Source organism: Trachypithecus francoisi, unplaced genomic scaffold, assembly GCF_009764315.1.
Source record: "Trachypithecus francoisi isolate TF-2019V2 unplaced genomic scaffold, Tfra_2.0 Lachesis_group14, whole genome shotgun sequence".
In the NCBI taxonomy this organism is placed as follows: domain Eukaryota; kingdom Metazoa; phylum Chordata; class Mammalia; order Primates; family Cercopithecidae; genus Trachypithecus; species Trachypithecus francoisi.
In genome coordinates, this window is record NW_022681459.1 from 7,115,844 (window position 1) to 7,136,185 (window position 20,342).

Here is a 20,342-nt window from a genome sequence, read left to right on the forward strand (position 1 = left end):
TGCAACTCTAAAACTCTGGACCTGAATTTAATGCCAACATGAGTGCCAACTCTTCCTGGTATTTTTAAAAGGTTCTATGTTAGTTCCATGTAAATAAAAGAATAGTCAAATAAGGGTTTTCTCAGTCAACTTAGCATTTCCTTGTCCGTTTCTTCCTACAGTAGGTAACAATTGTGAAAAAGCACATGCATAGTCAATACATAAACAGAAAATCATCATTTCACTCTGTGTTTATATAGAGAGACATACATGGTGGGGACATCACGTAATCTGGTTCTAACATTGTCATTTAAATCCAATAACACTAATTGCTTCTTGGCCTTTGGGCTAAGATGAAGTGTAGTATCTGTTCTTATCAGTGAATCCAGTAGCATTCACTGAGACGTTTGGCTCAGATATAACATTTATGGTCAATCTTCTATTTGCTACAGCAATTTTCCTACTCAAACTGTGAGGTCTCTTCAAGTACCACTCTTTGCCATATGTCTCCCTAACTTAGGGATCTTTTGATTTCAGGTAACAGAATAATTATTAAAAGAGAGTTAAAGAAGAGAGGTTTACTTTTACATATAATAATAAGTACAGGAGGCTGAGTGTGGTGGTTCGTGCTTGCATTCCCAGCACTTGGGGGGCCAAGGGGAGTGGATTGCTAGAGCGCAGAAATTCGAGACAAGCTTAGACAATGTGGCGAAAACCCTTCTCTACAAAAGATACAAAAATTAGCCAGGCATGGTGGTCAGCACCTGCAGAAACAAGTACTAGATAGGCCAAGGTGGGAGAATTGCTTGAGCCCATGAGGTTGAGGCTGCAGTGAGCCAGTAGCATGCCACTGCACTCCAGCCTGGGTGACAGAGCCAGACGCTGTTTAAAAAAAAAAAAAAAAGGGAGTATAGGAGTAACTTGTTCTACAATTAACTCATTAAAATGACAATGTCAAGGCTCTGGGTGACTTCACTATTCTGGTCCTCTCCTTGTGTCTACAAGCTGGATGTTATAATTTCAAATATTATCTGATCTCATAATGCTAGTAACTGAAAAGTGTCTGCCATAAGGACTTGATTGAGACACAATAAGTTGTGCTTAACGAGCATCCCATTGTCTTTCATCTATTATACACCACTACAGATGTATTATTTTACCTTTTCTCTAAAATATGAAATTACTCATTAGGAAAATGTAAAAGTAAAAACCATATAGAAGGACCTCATAAGCCCTAAGAAAATGGCCAAATTTGGAAATACTGACCTTTAGAAAAATGAACACAGATATATGCAAAAAGTCAGAGAGAGAACACTCATACTTACAGGCTTATAGAGTTAATTTTTTTCATAGTAACCCAAATGACATAATCCAAATGTCCATCCATCCATAGGATGAGACAAGGGATAAACTGAGTTATATACAAATACATTGGAATACTACTGAATCATCAAAGGGGGGAAAACACTACTTACTATATTTCCAACCACATGGGTGATTCTAAACAACATCTAAGCAAAAATTGGTAGAGGAAAAAAAAACACATGCAGCATAACTTTATCCATGGGAAGTAAAAAGGTAGGATTAAAAAACAAATAATACTTGGTTAGGGGATTGTGAAGGTAAAGATTGACTGGGAAAAGGTGTAAGAGGTCTTTCCATCTGAGATGATGTAACTCTTATATATCTGATACCAGGGTGGGTCATTCAGGTACATGCAAATATAAAAAAGTGATGTCTCACTATGTTGCACAGGCTGACCTTGAACACCTTGGCTCAAGTAATCCTCCTGTCTCAGCCCCCCAAGTAGCTGGGATTACAGGCATGACCCTGCCTGGCTGTAAATTTCACCCTAACTATAGTAATGTAAATATAAGTACACGCACACAAGCACACACACACACACACTCATATAGCTACAGAACTGTAATTTTCCTGAAGATATTCCACGCATTTTTTTGACATGAGACATACATTGGTTGAGGTAGGCTGTAAACAGTGTCTTGTGTTACCTAAAGTAAAACAAGGAGTTTCAATATGAGTCAAAAAAAAAAAAAAAAAAAAAGATAAGAGTTATACAAAAGTTTTTCCTGCAAACAAAATGGAAAATGTCTCTGAACTTTAGTGTTATTTCAGATCTGTATCAGGATATGCAGAAAGTTTTCCAACATCTTACCTAATAACTAACACCTTATCATATCTAACAAAAGCTAATTGTCGTGGGTACAATTTGCTCATAAGTATTTTTGATAATTCATGTTTTCACTCTATTAAATTGTATTCATTGGACATTTTATCCTATTGTAATTAACAGATATGAATATGTAATTAGGGTAGGAAAACACTAGTGAGCAATCCATGATTAAATCTAAACAATACACAATATAAGCTGAAAAGTGACTTATTTTGATACCAGAATTGTCTTTCTATTATCAATCTCTATCATGTTATAATTGCTTCACATAATAAAATTTTAAAACAAAAATTCAGGTAACTTCAAAAATTAATCAATTCAACATTATATTAACAATATAGAAACTTGATTTATTTGTATAATACTTAGACATATTTTAGCAAAGAAATATCTATGGTTGAGGGAGACACAGTATTTTTAGACTACTTTAGAAAACAAGAAAGTAATCCATTTATAATGATTCTTACTACTAAATCAAATGCTTATATGGTTCTACCTGTAAAGTAGTATACACTGTTTCATTTTAACAACTTGCCTTTAATTTAATGAGCCTGTATACATTTAATTGAAAAGTACACATTTTTTATACACATAATAGTTTTTTTAAAAAAGTCTAGACAAAATCCACTATGACTCAAATTATCTCTCCTTATTGCAGTATTTTCACATTTTTTCTCTATTTTTCTTTCAGTTTCAAACAATCCATATGAAGATTAAATGTAGAAACATGATGAAAGATTATAGAGAGAAGCAAAATAACTTTAAAGACAATACAATCAGATTATTTAATTAATGTACTTTATTAAATATATGACTTGTTTTAAATTTACCTTCTCATTTTAAGATAATAAAAATAAATATGTTCCCAAATTCTCCAAAAATACTTAATCCAAAATATTTTTCTGTGCTTCATTTATCAATTTACCTTAAACAAGCATAACATTTATTTAATCAGGAGTAGGAGTAGTTATCTATTGTCTAATGGTGTGATTAAACAGATCCATAATTTTCTTAGAAAAATCATCCACTAGGTGATATTCCTATGTGTTCTTGTAACATTTTGTAAGATTTTAAATAAATATTTCATAATAAATGTATTATACTATATTTAAGTCACCTATTTACTTATATTTCTATCTACTAAATTATAAGCTTCCTAAATCTAGGAACTATAGCTCATTCATTACTGTATTATCAATAACACAGGTAATAATGTAACTGCCCAACGGGTTCATTTTGCCCACTGTCCAGACAGGCCGATTCATCAAGACAGAAATTGCACTAGAAAAAGAGTTTACTTCATGCTGAGCCACCTGAACAAGAGACCAGAGTTTTATTATGACTCAAATCAGTCTCCCTGAAAATTCAGAGTGGAGTTTCTAAGAATAATTTGGTGGGCAGGGGATCGGGAAGTGGGGAGTGCTGATTGGTTGGTTAGGAGATGAACTCATAGGGAGTCAAAGCTGATCTCTTGCATTGAGTCCTTTCCTGATGGGGACCATGAGACCACGTAAGCCAGTTTATCCATCTTGGTGGTGTCAGCTTATCCATCAATTTCAGGACCTGAAAAATATCTCAGGCACCAGTCTTAGGTTTGCCAACAGTGATGTTTTCCCTAGGAAATATTGGGGAAGTTTTCAATCTTGAGGTCTCTATCTTCATGACTCCTAAACCATAATTTCTAATCTTGTGGCTAACTTGTTAGTCTTACAAAGGTAGTCTGATCCTCAGACAAGAAGGGGGTTTGTTTCAGAAAGGGGATGGTATCATCTTTGTTTCAAAGTTAAACTATGAACTAAGTTCCTCTCAAAGTCAGTTTGGCATACACTCAAGAATGAACAAGGACAGCTCGGAGTTAGAAGTAAGATGGGATTGGTTAGGTTAGGTCTCTGTCACTGTCATAATTTTCTCATTGTTATAATTTTTGCAAAGGCGGTTTCAATAGCCAATAAATATTTGGTGATTAAGAAGTATTCTTTACTCAAAACATTTCCTAGTTATCAAAATTCTCTTTTTTAACTTAATTTGGTAATCTTAGTCCAAATATTACGTTTTTATTTGAGTTCACATGTTTGCTAGTTTATAAAATAAATAACCTGAAAGTTTAAAGTACAGTCCGTTTTGTAGAGCTTTTTTCTCTTCTAACATACTTTTTTCTAACATCTTTAGGTAAATAAAAACAGAAGTAAAAATGGACATCTTTAGTAAGTATATGGTGATGGAGGAAAAAAAGGTTCTTTTGAAATATGTATAAATTTGGGGAGAAGCGGCTTTTGTAAGGCCAATTGACTGAGTTAGAAAGTTGAGAGTACACAGTAACTAAGGGAAATAGAAGTTTGTGATAGAGAAATAGGTTACCGAAGATGAACATCTTCTATTTGACATTTTTGCCAGGAAATGGGAAGCTGTTCTCATTCCCTTCTACCTCTTTTACTTCCTGACTGACTCATTACATCCATATGTAGGTTTGTTTCCTCATATCCATTTGTTTTTCATTTTTTACAATGAAGCTCAGTCCAAATTCTAGCTACTACACATGCTTTAATATTGTAAAAGAGGATACATAAATCTAAACTCTCATAAGGATTGTTAGAAGTACGTGTGTTTCAATACCACATTTTCAAGTTTAATGTGGTATTTCTTTTAGGGCTTCCCTGAAACTGTTTTTAGTATCTAGCTACTCATTCAAACAGCCTAGAGAGATTTTAAAATACACAGAGTCACACATCAGTGTATATATTTAAAGCACCCCTAGTGATTCGAATGCATGGCTATAGAATATCTGGCAGCTCTGAGCTGTCAAACATTGACTAAAACAATTGATGCACTTAGTGAATCTTTCATATAGAACAGATAATGTCTTCAAAATCAGGCAAGAAGATGATGTGTTAGAATGTTTTCCATATATAAGCTGAGATACAAGTGTTTACCATGTTTACCCAAAAAGAAGAGTAAAAATACCAGTTTCTAAGATGAAAGTGCCAGAAAAGTCAGAAAAGTAACTTTGAAATGCATTGTTTGCTCCCTTTTTTTTCTTTTTCTCGCACAGGCTGGATTGCAGTGGTGCGATGTCAGCTCACTGCAACCCTCGCCTCCAGGGTTCAAGCGATTCCCCTGCCTCAGCCTCCTGAGTAGCTGGGATTACAGTGGCACGCCACCACACATGGCTAATTTTTGTATTTTTAGTAGCAACGGGGTTTCACCATGTTGGCCAGGATGGTCTCGATCTCTTGACCTTGTGATCCACCCACCTTTGCTTCCCAAAGTGCTGGGATTACAAGCATGAGCCACCGTACCCGGCCTTGCTTCCTCCTTTTTTTTTTTTTTTATTTACTTTTAAAATCAAAGATATTTGCCCTCTCCCTCTTTATTTTTTCTTCTGCCATAACACAGCACAGGAGTTACCAGACCAACAATCTATTTTTACTTTTCTATTTGTAGAATCCTTTAAAGGAAAGCATGACCCATAAGAAAAGTGGTACTTAATGTGGCACAGCAATTCTTTTAATAAATGCAATATTTGTACTCAGTAACTTAAATTTGAAAACTAAGTTTTATTTTGAAATGCTTTAAAAATGAAATAAATTTGATGTTTAATTTTCAAAAAAAGAAATTAATATGAAAAAAGTGCTTATAAAAATGAATACAACACGGAAATGCATATATATATACACACATATATATACACACAAATATCCACACACACAAATATATACACACATATATATACCACACACATATATACACACACTATATATACACACACACACACATATATATTTAACTTAACACACATAGTTCTGTTTTCCACAGGGAAAAAGTGATTTGATAACTCAGTTTGGCCTAGAAAGTTATTTTTTATGTCATATTCTGGGAAAAGACCAAGCCAGACTGGTTTATGTCAGAAATAAGTAATATATGTATCTTAGCAGCATATCTAAGATGACCTTAATTGGTGCTGGTTTGCAATGGGATTCATGATTTTTATACATTATGCAGAAATTGTTTAGTCTTCTAGGAAACATAGTGTCTCAAGGGTTTGATTTTATTTTCTATAAAGAAATTCTGAATTCCAGAACATTTCAGGTTTTAAAGACATTTCTGAACTTATGTTGAGACCACATGCTTACCTCAGGAAATATTGACTTTTAAGACAAACAGATTCACATAAATCTATGAGCTACTGTTTCAGGAAACTTCTGCTTCGCTGGCTTTCCATTTCCCTGTGGAGAGTCTTCATCTGAAGTAACACACCTGCCTCTCTCTTACCTCTCAGCCTCTGCTCTCCTTAGGAGGTGACCCATGGTGAACTTGAGAAGAAGAAAAAAATGTGAGCACATCGGGTTCTCTCCTCTACTCTTTAAAATTTTATCTGGCTGAAAAAAGAACACATTCTGGTTTATCCTTTAAGATAATCTCATCAGGGCAGCTTCTCTTCCCTTGTATATGTGGGATAGTGTGGGTGGAAATTCATGTAATGAATGGCGCTCCGGGGGAGAAGTCTGAATTGTCTACCTATGCCAAAAACAAGGTAAAATACCTGTATATTCTTGTGATAAAATATTACCAACCTGTTTTGACTGAAATGTAAAACCACATTTAAAATGAGTTTACATGTAACTGAGCTAACATTTTGATCTCTATTTGCTAGTCCTGTCTCTAACCCTTGATTTGTTCTGAAATGTGGAAATGAAGAGATAAATCTTATTTAATTGCCTTCCTGCGACCTTAACATTTTGACATATTAACCAAAGAAGTAGATGATAAGGAGTGAGATTTGGGGAACAGTGTCATATACAGAGATAGAGGATCCTAGTCCATCACCATAGGTGGTTCTGAACATATGCCATATGGGTTTGAGCATGGTGAGTTACAGTTAGTTTCTACTACTTGCTGACAATTTTTTGGGGGGAATGGGGGAACAGAGTCTCCCTCTGTCACCCAGGCTGGAGTGCGGTGGCGCCATCTCGCCTCACTGCAAGCTCTGCCTCCTGGGTTCCTGCCATTCTCCTGCCTCAGCCTCCCGAGTAGCTGGGACTACAGGCGCCGCCACCACACCCGGCTAATTTTTTCTGTGTTTTTAGTAGAGACGGGGTTTCACCATGTTAGCCAGGATGGTCTCCACCTCCTTACCTTGTGATCCGCCTGCCTTGGCCTCCCAAAGTGCCGGGATTACAGGCGTGAGCCACTGCACAGGCCTTGCTGACGATTTTAATGATTGCTTCAATGACTTTAATTGCAGGGAGGCAGAATCTGGATAAGCACATACCAACTGCTTTGGTAAGAATACACGAATCTGATTTAGACCAGACCTAGTCATTTGTTCCTCAAACAGATTCAACTATAAGGAAGAGAGAGTGTGTATGTATCTAAGCTTCTAAGTATCTGTGGACTTAGTTTCTCAGCCAGGAGCACAAAAACACGTTCCATTTTGGAGTTTGTTATAATATTGGCAAGTGCATTCAAACTAGCATCCCTCAAGCTGCTTATTCTTTATATTAATTTGAACTATTTCCAGGGCCTGTTTTGGGTTAAATACTTATATCACCTCAAAATTTGTAAGTTATAGCTCTATCCCCCAATGTGATGGTAATTAGGAGGTGGACTATTTGCAAGGTGATTAGGTTATGAATGTGTGCGGTGGGGGTCATAGTGGAATTAGTGGCCTTATGAAAAGTGGAAAAGACCTCAGAGCCCATTCTCCCCACTTACACTGAAGAAAGATCATATGAGCATACAGGGAGAAGACGGCCGACTGGAAGCCAGGAAGAGATCCCTCACCAGAGCCTGACCATGTTGGCATACTGCACTTTGGATTTTCAGCCTCCAGAACTGCTGTGAGAAAATAAGTATCTATTGTTTAAGACACCTACTCTATGTCAGTTTCTTATGGTAGCACGGGGCCAAAAAAAGGGACTGTGAATAAGCTAGCCTCCTGTGTCCATGTGACTTTTTGATAGGCGACAAACTATTTCCTAGTTAACTAACTACATAAACTCTGAATATGGCTTTAAGAAGCAGACATCAAAACTCTTTCATCACTCATGAAAGGGAAAGGTCACTCATTTTATAAACAGAAAAAAAAATTAAAGAAATAGAACATGTGATATTATTTAGTTGAAGTACATAAATAGCTTGTTGAAATTATTGTAAATTAAAGACAAACATTTTAAGACATATTTATAACAATATGAAAATCAGTTTTGCTCAAGAAACTAAGAAAGTCTGGGGTAATTTGAATAAAAATGTTGATTCTTAAGGTCAAAAATGAGTGAAAGAAAGAAATAATAAAATGAAAATAAAATACTGTTGTATACTCTTCACTTGGCTTAAATGAAGACATCTGAGCATGTATAGTGTTGGAATGGCTGTGAATAAAGAATTTTTACAAATTTCTCTTGAATGTGTCAACTGATAAAACTACTTTGAAACCAACAACTTGGATATTGTAAGATTAAACAGATATATAAAGATACATGTATCTATATATGTATATATGCATCTATATATAGACAGATCTTATGATACAATAATTTCATACTTCTATATGCCCAAGATAATCTTTTATATATATAAAAGTTTATATAATTTTTATAAATGCACATATATCTTTAATATACATATATATGCTTGTGTATATATATGGCTGGAGACATTTCAAGAATATGGTTCCTGGTTGTTATAGTGATATACTCAATATATTCAAACTAACCAAGACACTAATCCAATGGAGAATGAGTAAACATATTACAAAATATCACACAATTAAATATTACACAATAGTAAAAATGAAGAGACTATGTAAATAAATATCAGTAACAAATGCTGAGTCAAGAAAGCAAGTCCCAGAAGACCATAGGAGACAATTTTATATAAAATTTGAATATAAGTAAAATATTACATTTTAGATAAATATATAAAAGAAAGATGTGATAAACCCCAAAGTCAAAGTAGGAATTTATTCTATGAGTGATAAAATAGAGAAGTGCTTAAAAAATTATTTAATGATATTAAGTCACCAGGCTGATTTTATTCGGGATCATTGTAATAGGTATAGAAATAGCTGCAATGGGATTTTCCAGTGGGAAAGAGAGATTGGGCTTAACTCTGAATACAACATGGGGAAGTGGGAATTTATAGCCAAGGAGGAGGGTAGGGGTTAGTGGATAGAAAATCACTAACAGGAAACATCGGGAATACGGGGGATTCTGGCTAAACAGACCTTAAGGATTTTGACATCTCTTGGGAGACGGTAGAGGATGACAAATCTGATCAAATATTGAGAGTGATCTGTTATAAAGGAGAGAAGGTTCTTGGTAAACTGACTTAGCAGGGTTCTTTGCTAAAAACGGGAATTTACAAGGAAATTCATAGATTGACCTATAAGAAAGTGCAGGAGCATGACGTAAGCTTGGCCCAAGACTCCTTTGTCATTAGGAGTATATGGAGAGACAGGAGTTGTGGGCATTCACTAATCCTTATCTTTGGCAATGTGTTTGTGGATGTTCATCATATTATTAAAATAAATATTAAAAAATAGATTAATAATAAAAGCCCACACATGAAGTTAATGTGTAATACATTAAATAATTTTAATCCGTTCCGGTTTTTGCACTTGAATTCCAAAGAGTAGGAGTTTGAGTAAACATATAAACAGAAAGAAACCAAAAAAATGGAAGACTTGCAATTAGCTAGGCAGAAGATGGATGATGCAATGATAAATGAGGAGTGCTCCACAGGAAGAGAACATTTGACTAAAAAATAGGCAGGGCACGGTGGCTCACGCCTGCAATCCCAGCACTTTGGGACGCCGAGGCAGGTGAATCACGAGGTCAGGAGATAGAGAATATCTTGGCCAACACGGTGAAATTCATCTCTACTAAAAATACAAAAATTAGTCAGGCGTGGTGGCGTGCACTGTCGTCCCAGCTACTCTGGAGGCTGAGGCAGGAGAATCACTTGAACCCAGGAAAAGAAGGTGGCAGTGAGCCGAGCTTGCGCCAATACACTCCAGGCTGGGTGACAAGAGCAAAACTCTATCTCAAATAATAATAATAAATAATAAATAATGCACAATACATGCCTCAGCTTCTTTGTGTCAGACACTAACTTATATACGTTATATATACCCACACAATTATATATATATACACATATATGCATTATATGTATTTTATATATATACACACACACATATAAACTCACACTTCTCACAACAACTTTTCCTCATTTTACCTAAGCAAATTTTCACATAGAAAAGTCACATAACTAGGAAGTGGAAAAGGACAAGCACTTCACCAATACACCGTTTTGTGACTGCCAGAATGGGTAGTGGAAAAAAGTCTTAGCCAAGGAACAAAGAAAAAGTAGAAGGAAAGAAAGTACTAATACCCAGAAAATTGTGCTAGCCCTCCATAAAAAGACAAATGAGAAACAGGTTCAAATCAAAAACCTTGAGCAAACTCTCTCTCCTAAAATAATTAGGCGAGGAACAGAAGAGGAGCAAAAGAGAAAGATAAGAGCCTGCCCCCTGTCTTTCATCAGTTCAGGCTGCTAAAACAAAATGTCGCAATGTCGCGGCAGGGCGCGGTGGCTCAAGCCTGTAATCCCAGCACTTTGGGAGGCCGAGACGGGCGGATCACGAGGTCAGGAGATCGAGACCATCCTGGCTAACACGGTGAAACCCCGTCTCTACTAAAAAATACAGAAAACTAGCCGGGCGAGGTGGCAGGCGCCTGTAGTCCCAGCTACTCGGGAAGCTGAGGCAGAAGAATGGCGGGAACCCGGGAGGCGGAGCTTGTAGTGAGCTGAGATCTGGCCACTGCACTCCAGCCTGGGCCACAGAGCAAGACTCCGTCTCAAAAAAACAAAAACAAAAACAAAAATAAAAAAGTCATAAAATGGATTGCTTCTAAACAAAAGAAATTTATTTCTTACAGTTCTGGAGGCTACAAGTCTGAGATCAGAGTGCCAGTATAGTCAGATTCTGGTGAGGAACCTATTCTGGGTTCAACCTATCAACTTCTCCTTATATCCTCTTATGATGGAAGCAGCGAGTCAACGCTCTCGGGTCTCTTTTATAGGGGCACTAATCCCATTTATGAGGGCTCCACATTCATGATCTAACCACCTCCTAAAGGCCTCACCTCCTAATACGATCATCATGGAGGTTAAGATTTCAACATATGAAATGTCAAAACATGTTTTGGGGAGCACATAACTATGCTGTCCATAACATCTCCTGACTTCAGATAAATATTGCTGTCATAGAAGCACAGATACTCAGTCCCTCAAAACTTCAACAATCAGGAATGACCATGTGTTACAAAAAACACTAGTTTATAGAAAAGGGTGCATGCAAAGGTAATAATGCTCCCTCTGCAATCTCCCAGAGGCTCAGACTCCAGGAGCCTCAGTTGAGGAAACCACAGAGGCAGTTTCTTCAAAATTGCTTAATTTTCACATATTTGTAGATATCCCACATTTTCTTTCTGTGATTGATTTCTGATTTGATTTCATTGTGGTTGGAGAAGATACTTTGTATGATTTCAGTTCTCTTAATTTTACTGGGACTTATTTTATGACTTACCATATGTCCTAGCATGGAGAATACTCCATGTGTACCAGATAAATAAATGTTTTGAAATAACTAGGGTTTCTAGGGTAAAGAGTTTCATACTAAGACACAGAGATAAAGCCTAAAATACCAACTATCAAGAGACAAGAGGACGGGGGGAGCTGTGTCACTCAACAAAGCCATACCCACTGAAGACCAAGGACCAGGAGTACAGGGCTCCATGGGGAAGGGTGACTTAGAAGGTTTTGGATTTGCTACAGATTTGTTGACTTTTCAAGAAGGCACTGATGTATTCAGTCCCTCTCTCTGAGAGAGAAAACACCCCCTCTCCTACTTGATAATTGGATGATGCCATAGTTACTGCTTGATGTTCAATTTCTTCATATAGAGAGGAAGTACACTGGCCCCAATCGCTGAACAACAGACATGGAGGACTGACTTACAGGGAAAGCTAAAATGTTCACTTTCTCATGGAGCTCTCACTGAACCTCTGCTATTGTACTAGGCAACAGAAATGAGCATCAAGATTAAACAATGAGTGCTAAGTCTCAATCCGTTTGGGGAACCTGCTGTAGTAGCAGAGGTTTTGGTAATTTTTAAATGTAATGCATAAAGATTGATTCTAAGATGGTTTTGTATGTTGCACTCTTAAAGATACTAATAAATGAAGCACATTAAACACTTAGTTTGAACTGACAGAACTGAACTAGGGAAGGAACCAGGGCCAACAAGCTTTACTGGTTTTGAACGGCTCCAAGGAAGACACAAAAGATTTTACAATTACTGAATTAACCACAAATCTACCAAGGCCGTGGCTACTATTTGGAAAGCAGTTTCATGAGAAGTGGAAGCCAAGTGCTCTGACATTATGCTGGCTTCTGCAAAGGGAGATTACCACATTCTGGTGAATCATAGGTTTTTTATTAAGCCCAATGCATTAAGAAAGAAACCCTGGGGAATGATAAAAGGTATCACCATTTTCATGGCTTCAAGTTGTCATTGCAGGGATTCCCATGAATAATTTTCATGATCTCTTTCCTCACTTCTCCCCCTGAGGGTAATACCTTTAGCTCTACATCCACTAATTTCAGTAAGTTGAAAGTACAGTTACCTTACTGGTACCTAAAGCAATAGTGTTGTAAATCATGGTCACACTCAATTCTTAACTTCTAAATTAATATTTTTAACCTCATTCTTTGAGTAATATGATATTTAAATTACTATATGACCCAGCAATTTCACTTCTGGGTACATAACCAAAACAATCGGAAGCAGGGACACAAACATATATTTGCATCTCAAGTCATTGCACCAGCATTCACAATAGCCCAAAAGTGGATGCAACCTAAGTATCTCTCTGTGGATACATGGATAAACAAGACATGATACATATGTATAGAATAGAATAGAATAGAATATTATTCTGCCTTAAAATAGAAGGATAGGATTTTGACACATGGTACAACATGGAAGAACCTTATTCTAAGTGAACTTAGGGGTAAGGGAAAGAAGCAAGTCACAAAAGGACAAATACTTTATGATTTTAGTCATTTGATGTAATTAATATAGTCAAATTCAAAGAGCCAGAAAGTAGAATGGTGGTTGCCAGGATCTGGGCATGGGGAAGCAGGCAATGGGGAGTTATTTTTAGTGGGATAAAAGTTTCAGTCTTGGAAGATGAAAAACCTTCTGGAGGTGGATGGAGGTGATGGTTGCACAGCAATATAAATGTACTTAATGCCCCTGAACTGTACACTTGAAAATGATTAAAATTATAAATTTCATTATGCATATTTCACCAGAAAAGTTAGTTAATTTACAAAATCTTATTGGATAATGCAATTCTAGAATATTAATATTATGCATGCAACACTGCTCTAAAATCATGTCTTTGAAGCTTCTGTTGTTAACTTCTATATGTTCATCCAAGTGTGGTGGTTTTCTTATTAGATCTTTCACCCAAAAATGCTTTTTGATGGTTAAGTCCTTTGTCAGGCTGGGACTTTATTGTCTTTTTTTCTTAATCACAGCTACTTAAGCAAGGAAAAAAAATGAAACTTTGGTTTGATTTGTGTGTTTATTTTCTGTAATCAGCATAATCAAATAATTTGCACATTAAAATATTTCTGCTGAGTTAACTTCTTAAAGTACTTTCAAGTGTAAGTCTAGATGATTTACACCTAAGTAAAAATGAAATAAATAAGCTCCTTGGAAATGGTCTCATGTTCTACCCCTCACACAAGTTTTACTTCAAAATATACATGTATTTCTCTGATCAGAATTGGGTCAAACACAGTCAAATAAACTACCAGCAGTATTTTTCAAAATAAATCCACAGGTTAGGCAACTACCAAAAGATTAGTTTGATGAGAACGAAACTAAACCAAGAACATGTCAAATTAATTATTAATAAGAGTAGTAAATGAAATTTAGTTTTTTTTTAACCTCATGAAAACTTTGAAGTGAACAAAGGAAGATGTTTGATAGAATGAAATGTTGCACACTCCAAAACCACATTATAACTTTATAAGCATTATTTTTGTGTCTATATGTATTTATGTGTAATGGTGTATGTGTGTGTATCCATCCTTGAAATTTAATCCCAAGTTATAATCTTTCTTTTTTTTTCTTTATAGCTGAAGAGCATTGACCAAGTTATTATCTTCAACTCTCTCAAAGGGTGAAGAGAGAGAAGCAACACTGAGTCAACTGGCTGGTTTTTCATCCCTTTCACTTCTTCAGTTGTGGGCTGGAGAGAGATATAATTCCAAGGACATTGGCAAGCCTTTTGTTATGTGGATATGCTTTACACAACTACAGTTTATCCATCAGAATGAAACACAGACAAAAGCTGAGGAAATCAGTCTTCTTAATAGATGGAAAGTGATTCTTTCTGCCTCCAAATAAAATTGAATTGTAACATTCTTCGTATTTCTCTGGGTACACATCTGGTTTAAAAATTAGAAGTTAAATTTTAAAAGTAGGCAGAAGTTTGCATTTACAGAAAGATATTTTCACTGTAATAGTGATGATTATTTTAATGCTTATAAAAAGTCCAATCAGTGATAAATGTCAAAATCATAACTGAATATATTGTGTGCTGTGTGAGAGATGAAATACATAGAGAAAATCCACTTTAAATGGTAAAAAAAAGAAAAAACGTATTATGGCTTTTTTTCTAGGGAATATTCTGTAATGAGAATGGCAAAGCTGTGCATTAAAGAGCCAAATGCAAGGAGGTGAATAAATAGTGGAATCTTTTTATTTGTTTTCTGCTTTTTTCAACCAGTGTTTCACTGAGTATGATTAATAGTACCATTTACTATTACTAGAAGACTAAATTGGTTGGGTGCATCTGTGGCTCATACCAGTTTAATCCTAGTGTTTTGGGAGGTCAACACAGGAGGACTGCTTGAGAGCAGAAGTTTGAGACCAGCCTAGGCAACATAGTGAGACCTTGTCTCTACAAAAAAAAAAAAAAAAAAATTGCTTGAAGTCTTGGCACAGGCATGTAATCCTCGCTTCTCAGCAGGCTAAGGTCGGAAGATTGCTTGATCCCAGGATTTTGAGGCTGCAATGAGCTGTGACCACACCACTGCACTATTGAGCAAAAGTAATCAAAATGTTTGAGATCTTGTATATATCAAGAATTTTATGATATCATATTTAATATTCATATTAGTATTCTAATATAGATAATATTATTCCCCTTTTCCACTGAACAACAACAGCAAACTAACACAAGAACCAGAAAACCAAACACCACATGTTTTCACTCATAAGTGGGAGTTGAACAATGAGAACACATGGACACAGGGAGGGGAACATCACACACTGGGGCCTGTTGGGGGATGCGGGGCTAGGGGAGGGACAGCATTAGGAGAAATACCTAATGTAGAGGACGGGTTGATGGGTGCATTAAACCACCATGGCACGTGTATACCTATGTAACAAACCCTCATGTTCTGCACATGTACCCCAGAACTTAAAGTATAATAATAAAAAAGAGGTTACATAATTTGCAAGAGGTATATAACTTAACAATATTCACACAAACTGCTGGCTTTATTTACTGGTTCTCATCCCCATTTTGAAAGAATAAGATTTAAAAAAAAATGCTGCCGGATATGTATTTGATGAAGTAACATTTGGTTCTGATACTGAATTCAGCTGGGAAAAGGTACAGGAAAAATGCATGCAAAACTAAGAGATTTCAGAATACTGGTCAAAGGTCTCTGTTGAATTTTTGGTCTTAGCGAAATTGTGGCTGAGCAAGCAGTAATGCATGGGAGTTCAATCGAGTTTAAAAAGGACCATATGGGTCAATGCTGGGGAGCTTAAAGACAATTCCTCTGAGAACCTGTGTGACTAGGAACCTGGATTCACACAGTTAATGGAAAAACAGAACTTTGTAGGAATGTGTTGAGAAAAATGAAATTAGATCATACGGGGATGGTGAAGTTATGTAAATCAAAGGCACTGTTTGAGGGCTCTGCCATCTGCAGGTCACGTTGACCTTCCTGGCCAGGGGCTCTCATTATGTATATGTGTTGTGAACAGGTTTTGAGCATTCTGCTGGAAAAGGGTTTGAGGAAAACTAACTCATCCCAATGTTTAGAGTCATATGAGAGGCTGAAAAGTTGTAAAATATGATGAAAGAAATAAATCTAGTAGGAAGGCAGAAGTTTTAAAAAGTCTTGGAAGAAATACAAGAGAATCAAGGTCATTGTCAGGATGTAAGATGTGGTAGAAAGAGGGATGTGGTGCCCAGATGCCTCGTCAAGGAAGATCTTGCTGCGCCACTCTAAAGAATGCAGTCAGAAGTCTTTCCCCCTTCTATTAGCTGGTGTTGGTTCGTATTAAATGTCATTCATACCAAATTCTGTCTCAGAATTTGCTTCTGGAAGATCCAATCTGAAAAATATAAAGTTGTTAAATCAAATAATGTGTGCCAAAAAAGGAACAAAAAGAAAAGATAATATGTTTCCACTAGAGAGATACAGTGTTTACAGAGTCTCTAAAATAAAGGTCAATCTTGAAAAAATAATGAAATCTCCATTTGCGTATGAAGATCTCAGGAAACCTTTAGTCCTCTTCAATGGAGAAAACAATGAAACTGGAAAGAGAAGACTAAATCTAGTCTTCTAGATTCTATCAATCATTTGTTTAGTTAAATAAACTTGAGACAGTCACTTATTATCAGTGAGCCCCAACTTCTTATTTGGTAAAATAGTCCACTACATAGCTAATCAGAGCGCATGCTCTCTTCTTCCTTTGGGCATTTATTATAGCTCCAATATCCTTTGTTAATTGCACTAGAACGTCCTAGCAACTAGAAGAAAGGATAGGTATGCAATAAATAATTGAGATGTATTATATAAAAAATATGACTTTTTGAAGCACCTGATGAGTAACACTTCTGTTGTATTTCAGAAAAATTAAGCTGCTCCCCAAATTCCTTAATTTTACCTTTAATAATTGTGATATATTTTCAAAGAGCTTCTTGTGTAAATTAACTTTTTTCTTCTAATTGAATTTAGGTCATTGGGACAGAATGGGGTTCATTTAGAAAGCAAGAGAAAACATTCCTTACCTCGACGCAGATTTTTTGAAAACCCCATGAGAATTATTCTTTTAAGATATGTGTGATAGGTCACTCACATTATGACGATGCTTTCAAGCTTCATGAATAAAACTGACTATTCTTTGCTTTTCCCTTCCAGTGTATTAGGACTGCAATTACTTTTGTACCAACCTAATACATGTGCATTTTTATATGTTTCTCTCAGATAGACTACGAATTCCCAAAAGCAATGACTACTTGGGCTGTGTATCCCCAGCAGTTTTCAAGTGTTTGACATATACTAAGGACAAAAAATATATATAATAATAAACCGGTTATGAGTGACTTAGGTATATACTGCAATAAACATGTTCAAATTGTTCTTAGCTGAGTTACTTATTTTCTAAGATGGCAAGAGAGAACGGAGGATTATTCTCTGTTCTTAATCTAACCATAAGATGATCATAAGTAGTTTAGACCAGTAAGAACACTGGTTCATTACATATTTATGCAAATACTGTATTCTACTTCTACCACATTCCCACAGTGTGATCTCATAAAACCTTTATGAATTTCAAGGACTTTGTCTTTGCAATGTGTATAGTAACTCCTACCTAAAAAATGTAGTTTTAAAGAATAAATAAGATAATGAATGCAAAGTCTTAATGTGTTATCTGGCTACCATTAGTATACCACAGCGATTTTGTTTTTCTTACTATCCATGGCCCAAAAAGAGTTGCCTCATGTGGTGAGTTTGCTCCAAAGTATTAGAAGATGGTGTAGCTACCAATATCACTTTATTGATAGAATCTTGGATTTGAGATTGTAACTCTTAAATAAAGAGTTCATTCTGGCTCTCAGAATCAGGCAATGTATTAATGTTATGATGTTTGTCACATCATGGAAGCTACGATATGGACTTCTGCAGAATTCATGCATCCATTTTCTTATTAAGACTCAGACAATAAAAAGAAGTACTTCGCCTAATGTAATATTGATGGCTGTGGTAGCCCATCTGGAGCAGCTGCTGCCATAATGCCTGCTGCAGTGAGGGAGGTTCGGCCAGGGCTGTGTGCTCTGTGGAGCCTGTGGAAGGCAGGAGCAGGCAGGAGCCATGCTGCCTTCTGAGTTAAAGGGTCCGGATCCCTTCCCTCCGGGAGCAGCTGTAGCTGCCCAGCTGCGGCTGCAGACCCAGGCATTCCTGTGGTCTTCAGGGCCCAGGAAGTTTGCTTGTCCCCAGTCTTGGAAGTGCCTGCTCCTGTTGCCTGGCCTCTCCCTGCTCCTGGTACCCACTCCAATTTCGGACAAAGTGGTGGCCGAGCCCAGGCACTGTTGCTAACTGGTCGGGTGTGCATTCACTTGGGGCAGCGCTAACTCTCCAGCCCCCTGCTGCCTCAGACCCTTCTGAACTTTGGGCTTCAACAAGCACAGGAGGGAAGTCAAGCAGGGGCAGAGTACAGCTCAGCGTGGACCTACAGATGACCCTCAGCACTAACAGCCGGGACACCATGGGCACCATGGATGGCAGGTTGATGGTGGCAGGAGGCAGACAGGCTTCTGGGCAGAAAGGGGTGGGTCCTGGTGAAGCCCCAAATTCAAGACAGAGACAGCCTGAAGCCTGGGGGCTGGGCTGCCAGTTCTGTGGACCAGAGTGGGAACTTATGGTGCTTTTTTTGGGCCCACTCATAGCTGCCCATGGACCAATCAGCATGCATTTTCTTCCCTCCAAAGTCCATAAAATCCCTGGACTGAGCCTGACTTGGACAATGCGATGACCTGTCTGCAGATAAGAGCTATTCACTGTGGTTCTCCTCTCTACTGAGAGCTCTGCAGATGATGGGATGAACTGCCTGCAGAAAGGAGCTACCCACTCTGGGTCTCCTCACTGAGGGCTGCACAGACTTTGGGACTACCAGTTTCAGGAAGGAGCTACACACTGCCAGTCTCCTGAGAACTGTTCTGCCACTCATTGAGGTTCCTCTCTGCCTTGCTCACTCTCCAGTTATCTGCATATCTCATTCTTCCTGGATGTGAGACAAGAACTTGGGACCCACTGAATGGTGGGACTGAAAGAGCTGTAACACACACAAGGCTGGACAAATACTCCCTGATCACCACATTGTGGGCAATGAGAAGGCGAGAAGAACTGAGGCCCTTTGTGAAGGCGAGACCTAGGGGCTCCCCAAGCCAGAGCTGTGACATTCTCTTTGAGGTTTTGCAGTTCCTGGAATCTCCAAGCTTCCGGCACCACCATGCTCTCCTTGTCCAGCCATGGGTGCCCTCAGTGGAAGTCACATGCCGTACATATGGCCCAGCCACGGCCATGCATGAAGCCAGCACTTGTGCTGGTGCCTGGAGCCGCCTGCCCTGCCACAGCAGTCAGAGTGCCTGGCTGTGCGCAGTGGCTGAACCCCACGCTCATTCACCCACACACCCCTCTCCACTCTGTGCCTGGCTCGCACTTGGCAGATGTGGGATCTGGGCTGGTAATGGGAGCCAAGCTCAGCCTGTCAGGGCAAGTGGGTGATGAGCGCAGGGGGCATGAACAATACTCAGGCAGAAGGTACAGCTGGCCACAGACGTTTCTGGCTGGCGAAGTGGCAGCCTATGGATCCTGTGACAATATTTCCCTTACTCTGTTCACTTTTAACTCCATTCTAATAAAGTAATTAGCAAGTCTTCCACCACAAAGTTAGATAATAAGTCAGGAATGCTTTCAAGTTTCTCATTTTCTTGCTGTGTACTCATTTTATCCTCCATCAATAGTGACTCAGAGATTCCATTTCCTCATCTGAAATTATGATAAGACTAACTTTACAGGAATTTGTGGAAATTAAATGAGTCCAAGGTTCTTAATAAACTAGAAATAATTTATTCCATCTGTATGTTTAATACTATGATATTATTACTGGGACCCTTACTATTGATTTTATTTACCTACACTTTCCACCTGTATGAAACAGAAATAAAATTAAATTACATCAATTTTATATGCGAGCATGAAAAGAAGCAATGTATAATAGCAACAG

The 20,342-nt window shown here is 37.5% G+C and overlaps 1 pseudogene; it reads left to right on the top strand.

Annotated features, from left to right (window-relative positions):
• The first annotated feature begins 307 nt into the window (after positions 1-307).
• LOC117096799 lies at positions 308-439 on the top strand (annotated as a pseudogene).
• The last annotated feature ends 19,903 nt before the right edge of the window (positions 440-20,342 follow it).